Source organism: Schistocerca americana, chromosome 4 (genome assembly GCF_021461395.2).
Source record: "Schistocerca americana isolate TAMUIC-IGC-003095 chromosome 4, iqSchAmer2.1, whole genome shotgun sequence".
NCBI lineage: Eukaryota > Metazoa > Arthropoda > Insecta > Orthoptera > Acrididae > Schistocerca > Schistocerca americana.
In genome coordinates, this window is record NC_060122.1 from 728,339,170 (window position 1) to 728,361,711 (window position 22,542).

The following is a 22,542-nucleotide window of genomic DNA, read 5'->3' on the forward strand; positions in this document are numbered from 1 at the left end:
AATTCCTGCATGTTTGGCCTATGTAGATCGAATGGCATGAACTACAGGTTAACTGATATAATCCAGCTTTGGAGAATTTGTCTGCAGCGGTGTTCTTAGAGCTTAGATTCTTCTGTACTGTCTTATTTGTGCCGAATGATATTTGTAGCCATTGTTTCTTCAGTATGTTTTCCACGCTGTGGACGTTTCTGTCACTGTATGTTAGTTTGTGCCACTCTGTACTCTTTGTAGGGTGTTCCTAGTATCCTGTGTTTGTCTGGAGTTTGTTCTTGGTTCTCTGTTGAGGCTGGTGATTTGTTATGGTTTGTCCTCTTTTAATTTGTTTTTTGATTTTCTTGCCACTTTGTTTATCATTTGTGTGTTGTACCCATTCACTCTGGCTATTTGGTGTATTGTAGTTAGTTCCTGTGTGTAGTTGAGATTGTCCAGTGAGTTCTGTTGAGTCGGTGTAGCATGTGTCTGAAACATGAGAATTTGTGTGCTTGGGGGTGGTTTGAGTTGATGTGAATGGTTATATTTGTGGCTGTAGGTTTCCTGAAAATTCCAAAATTATGTTTGTTGTTGATTCTGTCTATGTTAATGTCTAAGAAATTAAGTTTCATTTCCTCTTCCGTCTCAATGGTGAACTTCATTTTTTAACAAACTATATTTATGTCACTGAGTAATTATTTTATTCAGGTATCTGTTTAATCAATCAAGCAAATGATATCATCCACATATCGGTACCGGACCGGTATATAATCTTGTACTGTTTTGGATGCATGATTTCACTGAATATTTCGTTTTCAGTGTGGTATAGAAATATGTTTGCAAGTAGACCACTGACAGGAGAGCCTATTGGTAGGCCATATTTTTGCAGATAGAACTCTTTCTCAAAAGTGAAGTAGTTCTTTTCTGTTATAACATTTAGGGTGGCTTCTATTTCCTGCCATCCGTCTTTGGGATTATTCATGAATGATAACATCCGTATACAGCTTTATGACATTTTACTATCCAATAAATGGAAAGCATAACAATATTTCGAGACTTCTCATCTTCAGGTGCATAAAATATCGCTACGAGTCTACTAGAAAGGGATAATAACATTCTTTGACACGTAGTATATAACCAGAAAACTCCTCTCATAAATTCCATGGCCGCACGGAAATCCTCTCGAAGACAGGCTCAAGCGTGACAGTAACATGCACCCACATAAAGCGAAGTAACCAGATCTTCACACACAATAGCGTACGCACGCTCATGGAGTAACATACTATCCGCATACAGTCGTTAAAATGTCGTGTATGCACGTATGCGGTATTGTGTGCGGAGGTCTGGTTGCTTTACCTCATACGGACGCATGTCACTGACATGCGTAAGCCGGAAGCACCGTCCAGTTCTCCGAGAGGTTTTTCTGTCGTTCATGATTCTATGACACGAATTTTCTCCTTACATATTCCAAAGAATCACTATATTACCCAAGTTCGATAGCTCGCGCTCGCCGATTTGAGCACCGTCATTTACGGTTAGAGGGTCTTTGGTTTTCTCTCTCTAGTGAAAGAGTGGGCACTCGGAATTGGCCTATTATGTTGGTTGGTGTATTCTGTGAAATGTAGGGCCTTCCTGGAGAGCAATTAGTCAGCGCGTCCGCAGCTTGTGGTCTAATGGCTAGCGTTGCTGCCTCAGGATGAAACCGAGCGAGGTGGCGCAGTGGTTAAACACTGGACTCGCATTCGGGAGGACGACGGTTCAATCCCGCGTCCGGCCATCCTGATTTAGGTTTTCCGTGATTTCCCTAAATCGCTCCAGGCAAATGCCGGGATGGTTCCTTTCAAAGGGCACGGCCGACTTCCTTCCCCATCCTTCCTTAATCCGATGAGACCGATGACCTCGATGTCTGGTCTCCTTTCCCAAAAACAACCAACCTCAGGATGACGGGGTACCGGGTTCGATTCCCGGGCGGGTTGGGGATTTTTCTCTGCCCAGGGACTGGGTATTTGTGTTGTCCTCATCATTTCATCATCATCATACGTGACCGTAGCCTATTTGGATTGTGTAAAAATTGGACTGTGTAAAAACTGGAACTTTGTACGGGCGCTGATGACTGCGTCGTTGAGCGCCCCACAAACCAATCAATTGGTCAGCGTTTCCGGCGCACCATCTTTCTGCTGTGAGCGTTGGCGGTCGGCGTTCCCCATGCTGTTGACGTGCCGTGCTGGGCCAGCCCAATTCTGCCCCGGCTGCACTTGTTCGTGTAGTACCCGGGTTCCTCCTGGAGAAGTTGGAACGTTTTGGCAAGGCCCACCTCTCGTGTCCCTTCCGCACCGGACGACCAGAACGCCTACACCACAGGATTTTGCCGGGCACTGTGTCAACGTGTACTTCGGGTTTCTTGGTCGAGGAAAGAGCCAGTTTCCGTTTTCTTATGTGTATGGTGGGCGTCATTTGTATGTTCTCGAGAGACTTGTCTCCACCGCCTGCTGTTGGTTGTATTTGGAGCAACTTGGCGTTGGCCTTCCGGTTGGGCTTTCGATTTTTGCCGGGCTGCGCTCCCCTATTTCATTTAATGTGATTCTGAAAGGGCAACTCTCTCCCGTGAAAAATTGGCTTGTGCATGGCGTACAAGTATTTTGGCACCCGACTCATGTGTTTTGGTGATTTCATTTTAAAGCCTAGAGGCCTGTGCCTAATTCAGAAGTAACGTCTTGCCGATGATGGGCTTTAGAAAAGATATCCGATTTATTTAGTGGCACTAACCTGTTTCTTGTAGTCAGTAAGTTTATTCCCCCTTACACGCCACAACAACCTTTAAGAAAAACCAAGGAGGTGGCGCAGAGGTTAGTACACTGGACACGTATTCGGGAGGATCCCATTTCGAGCCCGCATCTGGGAATCCTGATTAACGCTTTCCATGATTTCCCTAAATCGCTTCAGGCAAATGCTGGCAACGTTCCTTTGAAAGGGCATGGCCGATTTCCTAATTCGTTCCCAAATCCGATGGAACCGATGACCTCGCTGTTTCGTCCCCCTCCGCCAACTCAACCAATCAACAAATCTTTAAGAAAAATAAAATAAATTTTTAATATGATCGTTAAATGATGCTTGTCTGTTAAACTGTATGTAACCATTCCATGACGACAATTCAGATTCTTAAGAATCTCTGATTTGAGCGCTAAGCTAGCAATAGGCTACTGGTACACTAAGTGATCAAAAATGACACCTGGTTGAAAATGACTTAAAAGTTCGAGGCTCCCTCCATCGGTAATGCTGGAATTCAATATGGTGTTGGCCCACCCTTAGCCTCAATGACAGATTCCACTCTTTCAGGCATACGTTCAATCAGGTGCTGGAAGGTTTATTGGGGAATGGCAGTCCATTTTCTGCACTGAGGAGAGGTTGGTGAGGCCTGGCACGAAATCGGCGTTCAAAAACATCACAAATGTGTTCTGTAGGATTCAGGTCATGACTCTGTGCAGGGCAGTCCATTACAGGGATGTTAACGTCGTGTAACCTCTCCGCCACAGGCCGTGCATTATGAACAGGTGCTTGGTCGTTTTGAAAGATGCAATCGCCATCCCTGAATTGGTCTTCAACAGTGGGAAGCTTGAAGGTGCTTAAAACATCAAAGTAGGCCTGTGCTGTGATAGTAGTGCCACGCGAAACAATAAGGGGTGCTACCCCCCCCCCCCCCCCCCCAATCCACGAAAAACATGATCACACCATAACACCACCGCCTCCGAATTTCACTGTTGGCGCCACACACGCTGGCAGATGACGTTCACCGGCCATTCGCCATTACCCACACCCTGCCATCGGATCGCCACATTGCGTACCGTGATTCGTCACTCCACGCGTTTTCCCACTGTTCAATCGTCCAGTGTTTACGCTCCTTACACCAAGCGAGGCGTCTTTTGACATTTACCGGCGTGACGTGTGGCTTATGAGCAGCCGCTCGACCTTGAAATCCAAGTTTTGTCACCTCTCGCCAAACTGTCACAGTACTTGCAGTGGATCCTGATGCAATTTGGAATTCCTGTGTGATGGTCTGCGTAATGTCTGCCTATTACACATTACGACCCTCTTCAACTGTCGGCGGTTGCTGTCAGTAAACAGACGAGGTCGGCCTGTACGCTTTTGTGCTGTATGTGTCCCTTCACATTTCCACTTCGCCATCACATCGGAAACAATGGACCTAGGGATGTTTAGGAGTGTGGAAATCTCGCGTTCAAACGTATGACACAAATGACATCCAATCACCTGACCACGTTCGAAGTCCGTGAGTTCCGCGGAGCGGCCCATTCTGCTCGCTCACGATGTCTAATGACTACTGAGGTTGCTAATATAGAGTACCTGGCAGTAGGTGGCAGTACACTGCACCTAAAATGAAATAGGTATGTTTTTTGGAGGTGTCCGGATACTTTTGATCACATAGTGTATATCTCGGGATGTGGATGCTAGTTTGAAGGTGAATTACGATGTGGTGATATTGGTTCTATTCTTAGTAGTTTGATCCTTGGCTGGTAGCAGTTCTGGCTTTAAGCGTGTATCTCGCTCGAACGTGTTTAACTTTAACTAGCATTACGAGGCGAGTCAACATTTAGTGGCACTTTGATCTTAATATTAGTTATTGAATTTCTCTTAGAGTCTGGGAAGAGGCTTTGGTTTCGTGTAATCAATTAACGGCTTAAGAGAGCTGTGCTTTATACGTTGTAGTACCCTACACATCCTTTCTCGGCTTTTTGTCGCCGGGGCTGTGTCCCGATGTCTACGTCTCAGGTCTGTTTTGTCGTCTGCGGGTTTGTGCGCTGACCTACCGTGGTGCCGCTCTGTTACTTCACTGTAATTTTCAGGTTATGGTGTGCCCCGGAATGACGTCAGAGTAAATTATCAGTATTTAATATGTTCATGAATTGTAATTATTTGTAGAAAAGCTTTAAAGAATACCTAAATTGTCTCGCTTCTGGTGCTTCATATTTAATACCTGTTTTGAAGGTGAAAGCTCAAGTCAAATGTTTAATGTGTTGTTTTAGTTGAGTCTTGTACTGTTTGTTAGTAAACTGTTTTAAAGAGAGCTTGGTAACAAATGATATTCAATAGTTTTCCCCATTCCTTCCTCTAGAACCTCTTCGTGGATGTCCTCCTAAGTTAAACCTCTTGTTGCCTATATCAACACCCGTTGAATTGACTCGATTGAATACTCTGTTCAATCTAACAAGAGACTGTCGTCCTGGAACCTAGTTGTGATTTCCTTTTATTGGAAATTAAAATTTTATACATATGTATGGTAGTGTTATATAGATAACAGTTGTGGATACATTGTAAGAAGACTCATGGGTTCTTTGGGATGTTTAACTCGTGCTCACAGTGGCATGAATGTCGGTTATGTCAACAAAGCGTTGACTCTTCGTCTGAAATTCTGCACTCTTTCGTTTTGTGGTAGATTCGTATTGATAGTACTAAGTTCTGTGATGATTTTTTTCCAGGAAACAACTGTCCGCGTTTTGCAGTTCACGTAAGACAAGAAGATTTTCTCGGGAGTTAAGTTGTGCGGGACAAAATTTAACACATATTTTTCTTCAAAACGCTGTACAGAATGTCTTGAACACTTTATCCAGAGACGTTGTTCCATTGTCATTTGTGACAACGTTGGCACTACGGCCGCACGTCCATTATCAGACACCGCTTGTTTGCCAGTGACTGGTCGAATGCACATCTGTTGTTTACAGTTGTTAGTTCAGGCCGACACCTACCTTATTTACTGCGCTGGCATCGCTTATACGCCAATAATAAAATTCTCAGAACTTTTTGGACGGACGTTGTAAATACAAATGTCTACTGTTACATATTCTGACATGACTTATATGATTTTATGACAGCCAAATATTTTTACAGTTCCTTCATATAATCATAGAATATTAGTGATGCAGACCCACAACTGTGAGTTCTAACAGAGACGGTTCTCTGATGTGCGGATAATATTGATTTATTTTGCTTTCTATGCATTTTTAACATAACCATCTACAATTACAGATTCTCTCTTCTAGGCCAAAATTGAAATTAAGTTTTCACACAGCTCACTTTCTTACTCCACCAAATTAACTATGTCTTGATCCCTCATGATGTGTCCAATCAACTTATCCCTTCTCTTATTTAATTTGTGCCACAATGCTGTTTTGTCCCTCCATTGATTCAGTCATCATTATTTATCCGATCTATCAATCTAATTTTCGACTTTGTTCTGTAACATGGTGGTAAGTTCCTATGGGACCAAACTGCTAAGATCATCGTCCCTAGGCTTACACACTACTTAATCTAACTTAAACTAACTTATGCTAAGGGCAAAACACACACCCATGCCCGAGGGAGGACTCGAACCTCCGACAGGGATAGCTCTGCGAACCGTGGCAAGGCGCCTGAGACCGCACGGCTACCCCGCGCGGCTTCTGTAACATAATGTTTTAGAAATTCCTCTTCTTGCCTCTACTGTTACAACTGCAGTTAATGCACAAGTAATGTGGTCGCTTAAGTTCGGTATTTAGGAGCATTACGTCCTCGTCTGAAAGGGTTCTTTACTTCACGTGAAGCGTAGTTATCGCTGATGTTCTGTAAAGCAGTAATTCGCAAATAGCCTCTCCCGAAATCACCCTTCCGCAATGGTGATGAGACTCTCACATCGTCGGGAAGTTATACGTGTTGCTTGAATATTCTTAATAGCTCTGGTGATAAAGTCGTAGTGACCGTAAAGGAGATTCAGCAGCCGAAGTTTATAGCGGCCTTAAGATTCTCCGTCTTACATAGGATCCAAAAGCAACTTGGTTTACTATTTCCACTTATCCACATTCACAATTGCGAATAACTGTCATATGAATTTTTTGTACATGTTTAACGAACAGCCATGGTTGTCCGATAGCTGGGTTATTGTTATACCGGCAAATTTCTCTTCGAGTAGTTATGTTTTGGAGACTCTTTATTTCCTCTATCTTGTTAAAGATGGAGAACTTGTCTTGCTGCTGTAAAATGAGTACTCAGGCTATTAATTTTTATAGCACGACTGATTTGAAAATATGTTTAATTTTCAGTTTAACCTGCAGAAATCGTAAACTCCCTTCGTAACTCAAATATTCGTAATGTCCGGACTGTTCGTAAATACTGATAAACTGAAGACAGAGGCACATTAAAACAGGCGACTTCTTGAGCAGCATAGTGGAACTCGGTGTTATGTCACTTAACTGTCTTCACGGTAATTGACCGCACTGAAATGATTGGAAATGTACTGGGGCGTCCGGTAAGTAATGGAACATATTTTTTCCTGAAACCAGGTTGGTTTTATTCAGGGTTACAATATACCACATTACTCCCCAATCTTTTGTCTACAAAACCTCGACTTTCAAAATCTCTGTTTAATGCGACGGCCTTACACCGTCTTACGCGGAGGACCTGTATGCCCGCATGGTACTACTCATCTGGTCGACGTCAGAGAAAACTTCTTTCTGCATCAATAACTTCCCCATCAGCCACATACTTCTTTCCGCGGAGTGCATATTCTATTGGGCCAAACAAATGCAAGTCGCAAGGCGCGATATCCTGGCTGTAGGATAGATGAGGTGCAACAGTCCAGTGGTATTTTGTGAGCGCCTCTCTGCGTTCTCATGGAGAAGTTCGTTTGCATTTTTGTATCGACGAACACGATGAAGTCGTTTCTTCAATTTCCCTAGCGTAGCACAATACACTTCAGAGTTGATCGTTGCGCCATGAGGGAGGGAACTGAATAATCTCTTCAGAGTCTGGAAGACCGTCGCCGTGACTGTACAGGCTGAGAGATGGCTTTGAACTTTTTCGTCGAAAGGTTGTGTGGCGCCACTCCATAGGATGCCGTTTTGTTTCCGGTTCGAAGTGATGAACCCATGCTACATCGCCTGTAACGATGTTCGACAAAAAAATTACCGCGATCAGCCTCCTCAACGGATAAGAAGTTTCTCACATTTGGCCCTTCGTTGCTCTTTATGCTCTTCTGTTAGGCGGCGGGGAAACTAGTGGGCACACACCTTTGAGTACCGTAACTGGTGGACAAGTGTATAAGTGCTACAAACAGTGGTGAGCAGTGACATGTTTGATAGTGATACGTTGATCATCTCGAATGAGGGTGTCCGCACGTTCCTGCACTGTAGGAGTCGCAGCTGTGTGCGGTCGGCTGGCACGGGGGAGATCGAACAGGTTTACGCGATCTTGTTGCGATGACGACAGTCGCCTCGCCCGACGGTTCACCGTGCTTTTGTTCACTGCCGTGCATCTACGAATATCTGTGATGCTCTGGTTTTCCGCCAAAAGAAAATCAGTTATAGCTCTCTGCTTGGAACGCAGCTCTGTTACAGACATTTTGAATGCTACGTATATTGCCAACACCTACGGGAAATTCATGAAACTATGTGGGTTGTAGCGAGAATATTTCACGATGTACCACAACAAATTCCGCATTTTTTCACGGCTTCTATCCTTGTATTTAATCAAGAGATTAGTCAGTAAGAAGAGAAATTTGGATGGGATGCACGATATGACAAAATAATTAAATACAGAAGGTCCTTTACAGTTACTCCAGAAAACAATACAAGAAAACATAATAAAACGAATACTTTCGGAGTAAAAAAACCCTCTTTTTCCGTCTCGGTTGCGCCTGACGTGTTGTAAAGAAATAGAATGCTGACCACCGTGTACAACCCACATTTATAACATAAGTGTAGCTTCATATGAGCAATTACACCAAAACGTATGCACATGTTACCGTTTTAGGCCTAAAATAGGGAACCAGTCGAAAGTACGTATAATATTTTTCCAGAAATAAAACAAGAGCCACAGAAATGTCCCATGTGTGTTTAAGCATGTACGAGTAAATAATAATAAAAAGGAGAAACATCGTATTTTGCAGAAGGTAAAGTGTTTTAAAAAAAGAATTTAACTAGCAAACTTGGAGAAGGAGCAACAGGAGGGTGTAACATCATCGATGTAAAGTGTTGGGATGCAGCAACACATGACAGTAATCCTGAAGATTTAATTCCTACACTAAAAATTATTTTTCGAAAATTTGTGATTCATTCGAAATTGCTACGGACCTGTGAGTTTAAGGAAACCGCCATACGATGTGAAAAATCAGCCTCGAACTTTTCCAATTTCTTTTACACAACCTGACGTAGATGGAGTAAGAATGCCGTAACTACATCAATTGTCGCCGGAACAGCGGGACAGGTATAGTCACATTTATAGATTTTTCGCACATAGTGCAGTTTTCCAGTCCCGTTGTTGTAATCGTAAATGTGGGAACCGTGCACGGCCGTTAACACCCAACAGCGCAATTTAAACGGAAGTTGTCATCGCTTCCTGCTGCTCGTTAAACTGAAGGCACGACGACTTTAAAGTGATGCACCGGCCGTCCTGAGGCAAGATGGCATTGTGTGTCACTCGCAGCGGGTACATTTGAATAGATTCCTTTGTGCGGCTAACAAAGCTTTGAAATATGAAGAGGCGCGGGAACATGTAATTACCACTGCTGCCGTATTTCTAAGTGGCTGAATTAATTCTGCGCCGATGCATGTTGGTGCGGGTGCAAGTTGTAACAGACAGCACAGTACAAGATAGTCCCAAGACGAGGGAATTTCGATGCGAACCAAACTTTTATGCAGCCGCCAGTTATATCTCCGTCCATGCTGAAAATATGCTACGCAAAGTGCGCAGCAGGAGTAATTTTGTTACTTTATAACCGTGTCAGTTGTTACGGATTACCTCCGTTCCAGTCACGTGAAAGCGAAAAATGACTGCTTATGTTGTCGTTGTGGACTTCATCTCCCAGTACCAACCGCAACCTACATTCTTCTGATCTACTTAGTATATAAATCTCTAGATCTCCCTCTACAATTTTTACTACACACGCTGCCCTCCAATACTAAATTGGTGATCCCTTGATGCCTCAGAACATGTCCTACCAACGATACCTCCTTCTAGTCAACTTGTGCCACAAATTCCTCTTCTCCCCCTTTCTATTCAGTATCTCTTCATTAGTTACATTATTTACCCATGTAATCTTCAGTGTTCTTCTGTAGCACCACATTTCGAGTGCTTCTATTCTCTTCTTGTCTAAACATTTTATCGTCAATGTTTCACTTCCATACACGGCTACACTCCTTACTAATACATTCAGAAAAGACTTGCTGAGACTTAAATCTATACTCGAAGTTAACAAATTTCTCTTCTGCAGAAACGCTTCATCAGTTATTTTGCTCCCCAAATAGTAAAACAGGTCGTCTACTTTAAATGTCTCATTTTCTAACCCAATTCCCTCAGCATCACCTGATTTAATTCGACTACATTCCATTGTCCTCGTTTTGCTTTTGTTGATGTTCATCTTATATCCTCCTTTCAAGACAATGTCCATTCCGTTCAGCTGATCTTCCAGGTCCTTTGCTGTCTCTGACAGAATTTCAATGTAATCGGGAAACCTAAAAGTTTTTATTTCTTCTCCATGGATTTTAATTCCTACTCCAGATTTTTCTTTTGTTTCCTTTACAGCTTGTTCAATGTACAGATTGAAAAACATCGGGGAGGGGCTACAATCCAGTCTCACTCCCTTCCCAACCGCAGCTTCCCTTTCATGCCCCTCCACTCTTGTAACTGCCATCTGGTCTCTGTACAAATTGTAAATAGCCTTTCGCTCCCTGTATTTGACCACTGCCATCTTCAGAATTTGAAAGAGTGTATACCAGCCAATATTGTCAAAAGCTTTCTCTAAGCCTACAAATGCAAGAAACGTAGGTTTGCCTTTCCTATCTCCTTAAATACCCATTTTTTGCAATTTCTTCAGTTTTAATCTACAGTTTATAACCAATAGATTGATGTCAGAGTCCACATCTGTCCCTGGAAATGTCTTACGATTTAAAACAGACAGGCCGCACTAAATATTTGAACCAGCTCACTTAGATGATGAGCTGGAACACCTTAGAGCGACCTTTAAGAAGAATGGGTATTCCAACAGAGAGACAGATCGTGCACTACGTCCTAGACTGACAACCAGGACGGACGAGGATCGACACCAACCCAAGGGGAAAGTGTTCTTAACATTCATCAGTAAGGTCACTAATCGCCCGCATCTCGTGGTCGTGCGGTAGCGTTCTCGCTTCCCACGCCCGGGTTCCCGGGTTCGATTCCCGGCGGGGTCAGGGATTTTCTCTGCCTCGTGATGGCTGGGTGTTGTGTGCTGTCCTTCGGTTAGTTAGGTTTAAGTAGTTCTAAGTTCTAGGGGACTTATGACCACAGCAGTTGAGTCCCATAGTGCTCAGAGCCATTTTTTTGAAGGTCACTAATCGCATTGGAAAAATTTTAAGCAAGTGGAAACTGTTTTCAGACCCAGAATGTTTAAGATCCGCAAAAGATAAACGACATCCTCTAGTTACACCAGGTGTCTATAACATTCTGTGCAGTTGTGGAAAGATCTATATAGACACAACAAAAAGAAGCGTCAACACCCGTCTGGGTGAACATAAAAGAAACTGCCGCCTCTGACATGTTGATAAATCGGCGGTAGCGGATCATGTGTTTCAGGAAGGTGATCATGAAATAAAGTTTAGTGAGACGACCGTCATAGCAAAGACGTCGCATTATTATGCGCGAATGTACAGAGAGGCTATTGAGATTGCCAAACACTGCAATAATTTTAATAGAAAAGATGAAGGCATTAAGTTGGATAAGATATGGATGTCAACATTGCAGCAACAGCGTGACAATCGATTAATTACAAGTGAGGAAGTTGTCAATATCAGAGATCATAGCACAGCCGACGTCACGTGATTGACAGCGGCGCCCTCTGGACGGATTATATATATGGCGCTCACTCGTTCTCTCGTTGCAGTTCGCCGATTGTCCTCGGAGGACGACTTCCGCAGTCGAAGGCGAAACGTCAGGGGAGAGTCTTATGTATGGACCACGGTATCTCAGCCCGGAAGTGTTTAGGATGTGTTAGATGACGATCAGTTTGGCTTTAGAAAAGGCAAGAGCACGAGAAAGGCAATTCTGACGTTGTGGTTGACAACGGTAGCGAGACTACAGAAAAGTCCAGACATGTTCATGGATTTTTGACCTGAAAAAAAGCATTCGACAGAGATCCTCATTTCTTACAGACTAAGTCTACTTACTTTCCAGCGCCATTCTATAACACGACAAACGTACAGGGTTATTACAAATGATTGAAGCGATTTCACAGCTCTACAATAACTTTATCATTTGAGATATTTTCACAATGCTTTGCACACACATACAAAAACTCAAAAAGTTTTTTTAGGCATTCACAAATGTTCGATATGTGCCCCTTTAGTGATTCGGCAGACATCAAGCCGAAAATCAAGTTCCTCCCACACTCGGCGCAGCATGTCCCCATCAATGAGTTCGAAAGCATCGTTGATGCGAGCTCGCAGTTCTGGCACGTTTCTTGGTAGAGGAGGTTTAAACACTGAATCTTTCACATAACCCCACAGAAAGAAATCGCATGGGGTTAAGTCGGGAGAGCGTGGAGGCCATGACATGAATTGTTGATCATGATCTCCACCACGACCGATCCATCGGTTTTCCAATCTCCTGTTTAAGAAATGCTTCTGCTTAAGCCTTTTCCGTAAGATTTTCCAAACCGTCGGATGTGGTACGTTTAGCTCCCTGCTTGCTTTATTCGTCGACTTCCCCGGCTACGCGTGAAACTTGCCCGCACGCGTTCAACCGTTTCTTCGCTCACTGCAGGCCGACCCGTTGATTTCCCCTTACAGAGGCATCCAGAAGCTTTAAACTGCGCATACCATCGCCGAATGGAGTTAGCAGTAGGTGGATCTTTGTTGAACTTCGTCCTGAAGTGTCGTTGCACTGTTATGACTGACTGATGTGAGTGCATTTCAAGCACGACATACGCTTTCTCGGCTCCTGTCGCCATTTTGTCTCACTGCGCTCTCGAGCGCTCTGGCGGCAGAAGCCTGAAGTGCGGCTTCAGCCGAACAAAACTTTATGAGTTTTTACACGTATCTGTAGTGTGTCGTGACCATATGTCAATAAATGGAGCTACAGTCATTTGTAATAGCCCTGTAAAATAGCGCAAGGTATCCGAAATTCTGAGGAAGTGGGGGTAAGTGGTAGGGAGACACGGGTAATATACAGCATGAACAAGAGCCGAGAGGGCATAATAAGAGCGGAATGCCAAGACCGAAGTGCTCGGATTACAAAGGGTGTAAGACAGGAATGTACTCCTCTGCCCCTACTGTTCAATCTGTACATCGAAAATGCATTGATGGAAATAAAAGAAAGGTACAAGAGTGGAATTAAAATTCGAGGTGAAATGATATTAATGATACGATTCGCTGATGACATTGCTGTCCTCAGCGAAAGTGTAGAAGAATTACATGATCTGCTGAACGGAATGAACAGTCTTATGAGTACACAGTATGGACTGAGAGTAAATCGAAGGAAGACGAAAGTAATGAGAAGCAGCAGAAATGAGAACAGTGGGAAACTTAACATCAAGAGTGATGGTCTCGAAGTAGATGAAGTTAAGGAATGCTGCTACGTAGGCATCAAAATAACCAAGACGGTCGGAGCCAGGAGGACACCAAAAGCGAACTAGCAATGGCAAAAAGGGCATTTCTGGCCAAGAGAAGTCTATTACTATCAAACATAGACCTTAATTCCAGAAAGAAATTTCTGAGAATGTACGTTTGGAGCACAGCATTGTATGATGGTAAAACATGGACTGCGGGGAAGCAGGAGCAGAAGAGAATCGAAGCATTTGAGATGTGGTGCTACAGACGAATGTTGAAGGTTAGGTGGATAGGTAGGGTAAGGAATGAGGAGGTTCTCCGCACGATCGGGAGGAAAGGAATATGTGGAAAGCACTGGCAAGATGAAGGGTCAGGATGACATGGCATGTGTTAAGACATCAGGGAATGACTTCCATGGTACTAGAGGGAGCTGTGTAGGGTAAAATCTGTAGAGGAATTCATCGAGCAAATAAGTGAGGACGCAGGTTGTTCGTGCTACTCTGCAATGAAGAGGTTGGCACAGAAGTGGAGTTCGTGGCGGGCAGCATCAAACTGGTCAGAAGGCTTGTCACTCAAAGGAAGAAGGCTGTAACACCGAAAATGCAGGATGCATGCTACCTGCTACCGATAAATAACGTTTTTTTTTTTTTTAAATGTATGCAAATATTTGTAGCTTAAATGCTTTCCTTTAATAAGTAAGGACATTGCTTCACTGTATGAGTACATTTAGGTAGAAGTCTGTTGACGTTTAATTGTATTTATCTGTGTTTTACTGTGAAACTTATAAGCTCTGGGAAAAAGGTAAAGGAATTGTTATTTTCATCGACTAGAAACGATAATAGCAGTGCTTGTGCGTTGTAAAATCTTTGTGTAGGGAGTTGTTGCACAGAGCGCGCGGAGAGAGAGAGAGAGAGAGAGAGAGAGAGAGAGAGAGGGGGGGGGGGTTCATGCGCTTGTAGTGTGCGGAAGTGTGGTGTTAACGCTTTCGCAGTAGAGAGTACCATTTTCGGCAGCATCATGTACGCGCGCCTCCCAGATGTCTGGAGCAGGAGTATGGACAGTGGACGGGCGGAAGAGGCTCTGTTACTTACGATTGCCCGTTCTTATAATTTAGCCGTGGCTCCACAATATGCTATCGTCTTCAACAACAGCAGCAGTTCCAACAAGACAGTTTCGTCGTCGGATCCGAGTTTCGTCGTATGCACAGCACTGAAGTAAGACTGTTCATTGGTAGAAAGTATTAACGGCTAACCCAGCAGCACAACTGAATGTGATTTGATTGATAAGATTTATTTAAATAATAATCAGTTAAACTCAGGGCGATTGTGTCCTCATTGCCCCCAGACATTGTTACCAGGCAGGATCTTTGTTCCTTTTTTTCCTAATATGCTAAATGAGTGTCATAAGAAACAAAATGAATAGTTACAGCCAGAATTTTAGCCTCAGTCTACTTTCAAATAACTGTTGTACAATAGAGGCTTCAGTATATGACTAAAGTACTGCAATTTCATTTTTCAAGTTTGAGAATCAATTACTAAAAAAATCCAAATGTAAAGAAATACACAAATTAAGAATGCGGAAGTTTTATTTATTTTAGATATAGCTTGGAGCACATGGCTGTTTGGTTTGGTACGTATTCTAGTATTTAACTCTGCTCAATTCAGTAAAAAGGCTGAGTTGTTCAGACAATAATATGAAATACAATTTGCAAAAAAGTAACGGCAAAGTAAATAGTACTTGCTTTTTTTTTTAATTTCTTTAATGGCGGTATGCTGAGGTCACTGGAAGTCATTGTTCACGTAACGAAGTTCAGTACTAACATACGGTTTAATTGCATATTTTCAAATCATTACTCGATTACCTTTTTCAAAATTTAATGCCAAACATAACGTAAGAGTGACTTCTCAGTTTTCTTTATCATTACATACTCAAAATTAGTGTAAAAAAAAACTTGGCAACCTTTAGTTGCCACGTCAGTGTTTAATAATACATGTTTTTCTTTCCCATCATCTTGTACAGGATTTTGGATGTAAATTGTCCTAGTGGGCTGGCGACCGATAATTATTTCCTTTTCGTTCATTAGTGTAACTTTTGGATCCATGATCAGTGGTACCCCTTTCTGTCCAGTGTTGTTCGTGAGTGAATGCACAACATAACTTTCATTTTCCAAATTATAGCCCTGTTCGGTTTAATTACTTCTATTTTTAGTAGACTTTTCATCAGAAGGGTCGGTTGTACACTTTCCTCCTCCTAATCGGTATCACTTCTTCGGGAAAGATAGCCTTATACAATTAGAAAAAGTCAGTTAGGCAAACACACGTTTCACGGTCATATTTTATATCGCAAGCCGGATAGACCGATAAGTAAGAGGGAGATTAGAAGGCGTGCAAGAAAAAGCTAGGATGACAACCTTAATATATACTGAGGGGCACTGAAGGACACAGTGCTTAGCCTAGGAGGAAAGGAAGAAGAAGAAGAATAAAGGTGGTGCTAATTACTTAATGAGAAAAAAAATTTAAAAACTTGAAAAATGTTGTTGTTGTTGTGGTCTTCAGTCCTGAGACTGGTTTGATGCAGCTTTCCATGCTAGCTTCTTCATCTCCCAGTACCTACTGCAACCTACATCCTTCTGAATCTGCTTAGTGAATTCATCTCTTGGTTTCCCTCTACGATTTTTACCCTCCACGGTGCCCTCCAATGCTAAATTTGTGATCCCTTGATGCCTCAAAACATGTCCTACCAACCGATCCCTTCTTCTAGTCAAGTTGTGCCACAAACTTCTTTTCTCCCCAATCCTATTCACTACCTGCTCATTAGTTACGTGATCTACCCACCTTATCTTCAGCATTCTTCTGTAGCACCACATTTCGAAAGCTTCTATTCTCTTCTTGTCCAAACTAGTTATCGTCCATGTTTCACTTCCATACATGGCTACACTCCATACAAATACTTTCAGAAACGACTTCCTGACACTTAAATCTATACTCGTTGTTAACAAATTTCTCTTCTTCAGAAACGCTTTCCTTGCCATTGCCAGTCTACATTTTATATCCTCTCTACTTCGACCATCATCAGTTATTTTACTCCCCAAATAGCAAAACTCCTTTACTACTTTAAGTGTCTCATTTCCTAATCTAATTCCCTCAGCATCAACCGACTTAATTTGACTACATTCCATTATCCTCGTTTTGCTTTCGTTGATGTTCATCTTATATTCTCCTTTCAAGACGCTGTCCATTCCGTTCAACTGCTCTTCCAAGTCCTTTGCTGTCTCTGACAGAATTACAATGTCATCGGCGAACCTCAAAGTTTTTACTTCTTCTCCATGAATTTTAATACCTACTCCGAATTTTTCTTTTGTTTCCTTTACTGCTTGCTCAATATACAGATTGAATAACATCGGGGAGAGGCTACAACCCTGTCTCACTCCTTTCCCAACCACTGCTTCCCTTTCATGCCCCTCGACTCTTATAACTGCCATCTGGTTTCTATACAAATTGTAAATAGCCTTTCGCTCCCTGTATTTTACCCCTGCCACCTTCAGAATTTGAAACAGAGTATTCCAGTTAACATTGTCAAAAGCTTTCTTCAAGTCAACAAATGCTAGAAACGTAGGTTTGCCTTTTCTTAATCTTTCTTCTAAGATACGTCGTAAGGTCAGTATTGCCTCACGTGTTCCAACATTTCTACGGAATCCAAACTGATCTTCCCCGAGGTCGGCTTCTACCAGCTTTTCCATTCGTCTGTAAAGAATTCGCGTTAGTGTTTTGCAGCTGTGACTTATTAAACTGATAGTTCGGTAATTTTCACATCTGTCAACACCTGCTTTCTTTGGGATTGGAATTATTATATTCTTCTTGAAGTCTTAGGGTATTTCGCCTGTCTCATACATCGTGCTCACCAGATGGTAGAGTTTTGTCATGACTGGCTCTCCCGAGGCCATCAGTAGTTCTAACGGAATGTTGTCTACTCCCGGGGCCCTGTTTCGACTCAGGTCTTTCAGTGCTCTGTCAAACTCTTCACGCAGTATCTTATCTCCCATTTCGTCTTCATCTACATGCTCTTCCATTTCCATAATATTGTCCTCAAGTACATCGCCCTTGTATAGACCCTGTATATACTCCTTCCACCTTTCTGCCTTCCCTTCTTTGCATAGAACTGGGGAAAAATGTTAGTAAGGGTAATTAAAGTTTCGATGAGGTTTAATTTCAAACAATTTTATATAGTGGCCGACAGGGTCAGTTGTGTTACAGGAGAACGAAATTTCGTTACGTAGGATCGTAGGTTGCCCACGATCCAGCGTCATTAACGTGATCACCGCCTAGGTTCTATGTCATCGTGCCGTAACCACTCACAGGCGGGAGATAGCAGCACTAGAAGTGGATGGATGTCGCTGAAAAACAGTGCAGTCGTTGTTGTAATGCGGAAACAAAACGATTTATCTGACGTCCAAAAGGGCATGATATCTGGCTTTAGGGCCAAGAGCGGATGCATTTCTAAAACGGATAAGTTTGGGACTACCAGCAGTGCCTCCTCAACGGCTGTTGCTGTGTACGAGTCTCTGCAGCAGCTGCATTGTCCATACAGCTATGCTGACAGCTGCTCATCGACGACGAAGGCTGGAATTTGCACGCGAGTATCGCAACTGGACATCCACTGAGTAGCGACAGTTGGCCTTTTGAGATGGATCATGTTTTATGCTTCACCGGACAGATGGCCGTTGGTGTGTACGACGTGAAACGTCTGAAAGCGAATACCCTGCAACAAACGTCGGAAGGATCCAGGGCGGATAAGGAAGCCTTATGGTCGGGGGACTATCTTCGTGACATTCCCTGAGTGAGCACGTCATTCTGGAAGCCACAAGGGATCAACATCAGTACGCACCTATCCTTACGGAACATGTACACCTCTACACGCAGTTTGTTTAACATCGACACGATGGCGTCTGCCAGTGAACGCAACGTACACTCTTCGCAGTGTCCGCGCGTGGTTCGAAGAACATCAGGATGACTTTACCGTAATCCGCTGACCACCATAATCTCTGGGATCGGTCTGTTCGAGCCATTGATTCTGAGACGGGGCGGTAAATAAAGTGCGGTTGAAGAGTTCACACGAATGTGCATATACAAATGTTCGTTAAAAAATGTTAGTGCAATTTTTGGCTCCCACGTTACTCTCAGGGGATGATTTTCACACTTGGTGCATTAGTACACTGTTCCACAACCGTGCATTAGTTATAGCTTTTGAATTAATGTTCATGTGTACAGTTTATGCTAGGGAACAAAAATTAGGCGATTATTATAGCAAAATCAGTTTTTCACGACACAGTTCAATCACTATTTACTGGCGTTGTCCTTTTCTTTCACACAATGAAATTAGCACTGGTGGGACGGTTTACAGTTTTACTTTAATTATAATTTGACTTCGATCCCCCAATAGCAGTAACGTAGGCTGCTATAAACGAAAATTACTCAATCAGTTCGAACAGAACCACAAATCCCACTGTCCTCATTGTTCTAGCAGTTTTGGCGCGAAATCACAGATCGCAACATGTTGACTTACGCCGATGTATACCTCGTAATTCATACTCACACAAATAATCATAGCACTTCCAGTTTACCAAATATAAGCGTGCACACTTGCGCCATGAAACAATACTCTTTGTCGAAATAAATCGGCGTGAAAAAGAATTCTTACTCAAACGACCACATGAGCCACCCAAAAGTGCGGCTTGCTCGCCACCCACTGGCTCCCCGACTGACGAACGACTGCCCAACGACTGACCCCTTGGCCAAGATGGCCGCTCGCTTATATAGGCTCGGACGTCTACCCCCCCCCCCCCCCCCCCCCACCAATCTCACCAGTTAAGGTTACAAATTTTGATGCATACATCCCTCGACAGAAATAAGTACACCATCGGAACCACGCTAAAAAGTACATCTTGTTTACTATGTTACATTAATTTCTAGGATTATTCTATCGCCCGTAAATCAAGTTTTAGTTTTTTCAAAATTTCGCCGCTTAGCGCAAATTTGTTTACATCTGTGCTACAAAGTTTTAACATGGAACAGCATATAGCACAGTTTTAGACGTAATCTCTAGGCGCTCAGTCCGGAACCGCGCGACTGCTACGGTCGCAGGTTCGAACCCTGCCTCGGGCATGGATGTGTGTGGTGTCCTTAGGTTAGTTAGGTTTAAGTAGTTCTAAGTTCTAGGGGACTGATGACCACAGATGTTAAGTCCCATAGTGCTCAGAGCCATTTGAAGCATTTTTTTAGACGTAATCTATAGCGATATAAACATTGCACTGCTCAAAATCTTCATATCTCTAAAAATTAATTAATTATGGGCGATAAATGTTAATAATAATTTGCAAACAATGAGAAGTATTGCTAGTTAAGTTATACTATAACTTAACTAGTTTAAAATACGTGTGATGCCACCCAAAATAATATATAGTGCCGTTCTTTACGTCATGAATATTCTATTGAATTTTATAAACAATTTTCCATCAAACTTTGTTTATTGCACTTTACAGGCTTAATTATTTATGAATCTTAACCTATGACTACGGCAATCGATCCGCTACGACGAAACGTTTTTAATGAGTGCTTGCTCATTCATGTAAGTTGTTATTTACTATTTTTATTAATTTTTCAGTATTCGTGATATTAACCGATTTTGTGGTTACTATAACTTTTGCATCTCGTGACTTAAAATACAAATCGATCTTTCAGAAGGTGCCTATTGCTGACCACAATCCACTGCCGCGTCGCTCTTCGCAGTAAGTTACATAGTTTTCGCGTAATGCGTGAAAAAGAAAACAATGCCCCAAGGTGCGGGCTACGTGCCCCCGCACCCCCGGGTGGAAACATCCCTCCGACCATTGCAAATCCCGCGCGGGCGCGCCACGCGCTTCCGCGAAGCGCGCACCATGTCGCGCGCTCGCTCTCCACAAAGCAGTCCTTGCATACTACACCTATTCATCTAGTAATGGGGGTTTGTACCGTCACAATTCTCAACCGAGAAACCTGACGCAATGAGCCACAGCACTGGAGTCGACATGGGTCGACATGCCTGCATCCACGTTGATACCTTGCGGAACCTCACTGACTGTCATTTTACCCGTTTCGAAGCGGTCTGCACTGCAAAAGGTGGTTGTTCAGGTTTTTGGCAAATGGTCACATTAATGTGAATGGACAGCTTTGGTACGAAGCAATCGATCTGGAATAGATCGACTGGTGGCAGTCGATTTGGGAATCATGAAAAGACCGGAGAATTCAATTAAATTACATCGCGGTACACTTTGCCTCTTTCCATGTCACTGAATGTGATGGGATCTACGAAAAATGGTAACTGGATGAATGAGTGAACAAATTAGTGAAACTGTTGCTGGTCGGCGGCCGTAGGCGCGAAGACCTAGAGGCTAAAGTGGAAAGAGCCATAACTATACTTACAACATGGTGCCACAAGACGAAAATGACGAAATAATGGTTCAAATGCCTCTGAGCACTATGGGACTGAACAGCTATGGTCATCAGTCCCGTAGAACTTAGAACTACTTAAACCTAACTAACCCAAGGACATCACACAACACCCAGTCATCACGAGGCAGAGAAAATCCCTGACCCCGCCGGGAATCGAACCCGGGAACCCAGGCGTGGGAAGCGAGTGAAAATGACGATCGCGCCCAATAAATCAACATATCTCTTACTCAAAGGCCAACTTGTCAGAAATCCCACAGTAAGAATCAATGGCTCACCAGTTCTTCGGTGCCGTTGAAACGTCCCCTTTCAACAATTATACAGGACTGTGCTTAAACTGACACACAATATTTTTAGCGCAACGCAATCTGACTTTCAAAATTCCCTACTAAAGAATGGCCCTGACAAACATTAAACTATACCTTTCACAAATCACTTACCTCACAAAAATCTTCGCTGCTCAAGCTACTGCAATACAGCGAGCGCCACTACTGCCAGCTAAATAAAAGATTCAAACTATGGAAGGCACTAACTACTGATAGGGATAGTTAGCAAATGAAAGATATTAATAGAGAACAAACAATGTATTTACCTTGATATCATCACAAGTCATAATATATATATCAGTTCATGACAAATTAGAAACCTCCGCCATCTCTCTCCCCACATCCACCACTGCTGGCGGCTCACCTCCAACTGCGCAACGCTACGCGCTGTTCACAGCCAGCTGCCTAACACTACAATGGCGAGTATTACAACAATGCAAAGCAACCACAGACTGCACACAGCACAGCCAGTGATTTTCATATTGAGCGCTACGTAACGTTGCCAATAAGAAAACATAAACAGCCTACTTACATAGCCCCCATGCTCCCCACAAAAATTTTTACAAATGGTGTTGGGCACTGGCCAATACAGATTTGACAAAAATTTTTCACAATTACTGTAACAAAGATATAAAATGCACACACTTATTGATACATTGTTGGTCAAAAGCTCAAATTTTCTCACAGTCCCTAAAGACAGTCCTAATCGTACATAACAGGAGAATAGCAGTGTTTGTCTCAAAGTCTGAGCAGTAAAAGAAAATTCACATGGAAGTAGTGGATTTCCATGCAGTCTTGAAGAAGTAGTGTTGTCCTTCCAATGGAAAGACAGTGCTGACTCTCGATATGCATACAGGGAATGGGCCACAACAGAGCAAACCCACAGCAGAGTCAGTCGAAATTTGGAAGAGTATTGGTAGGTAGGTCATCACAGAGCAGACCCACTATAGTCCTGGTAGCGATTACGGTATTGGTGGGCCACCAGAGGTGCAGACCCACTGCAGTCCTTGTAGAAATAATGGTATTGATGGATCATCAAAGATGTAGACCCACTGTAGTCCTTGTAGAGATAATGGTATTGGTGGGCCACCAGAGGTGCAGACCCACTGTAGTCCTGGTAGAGATGACCAGCAGCCATCTGTTGCGATTGTGCAGGTGCACATTCACCATCGAAGAGTCTTGTGGAGAATATAGCAA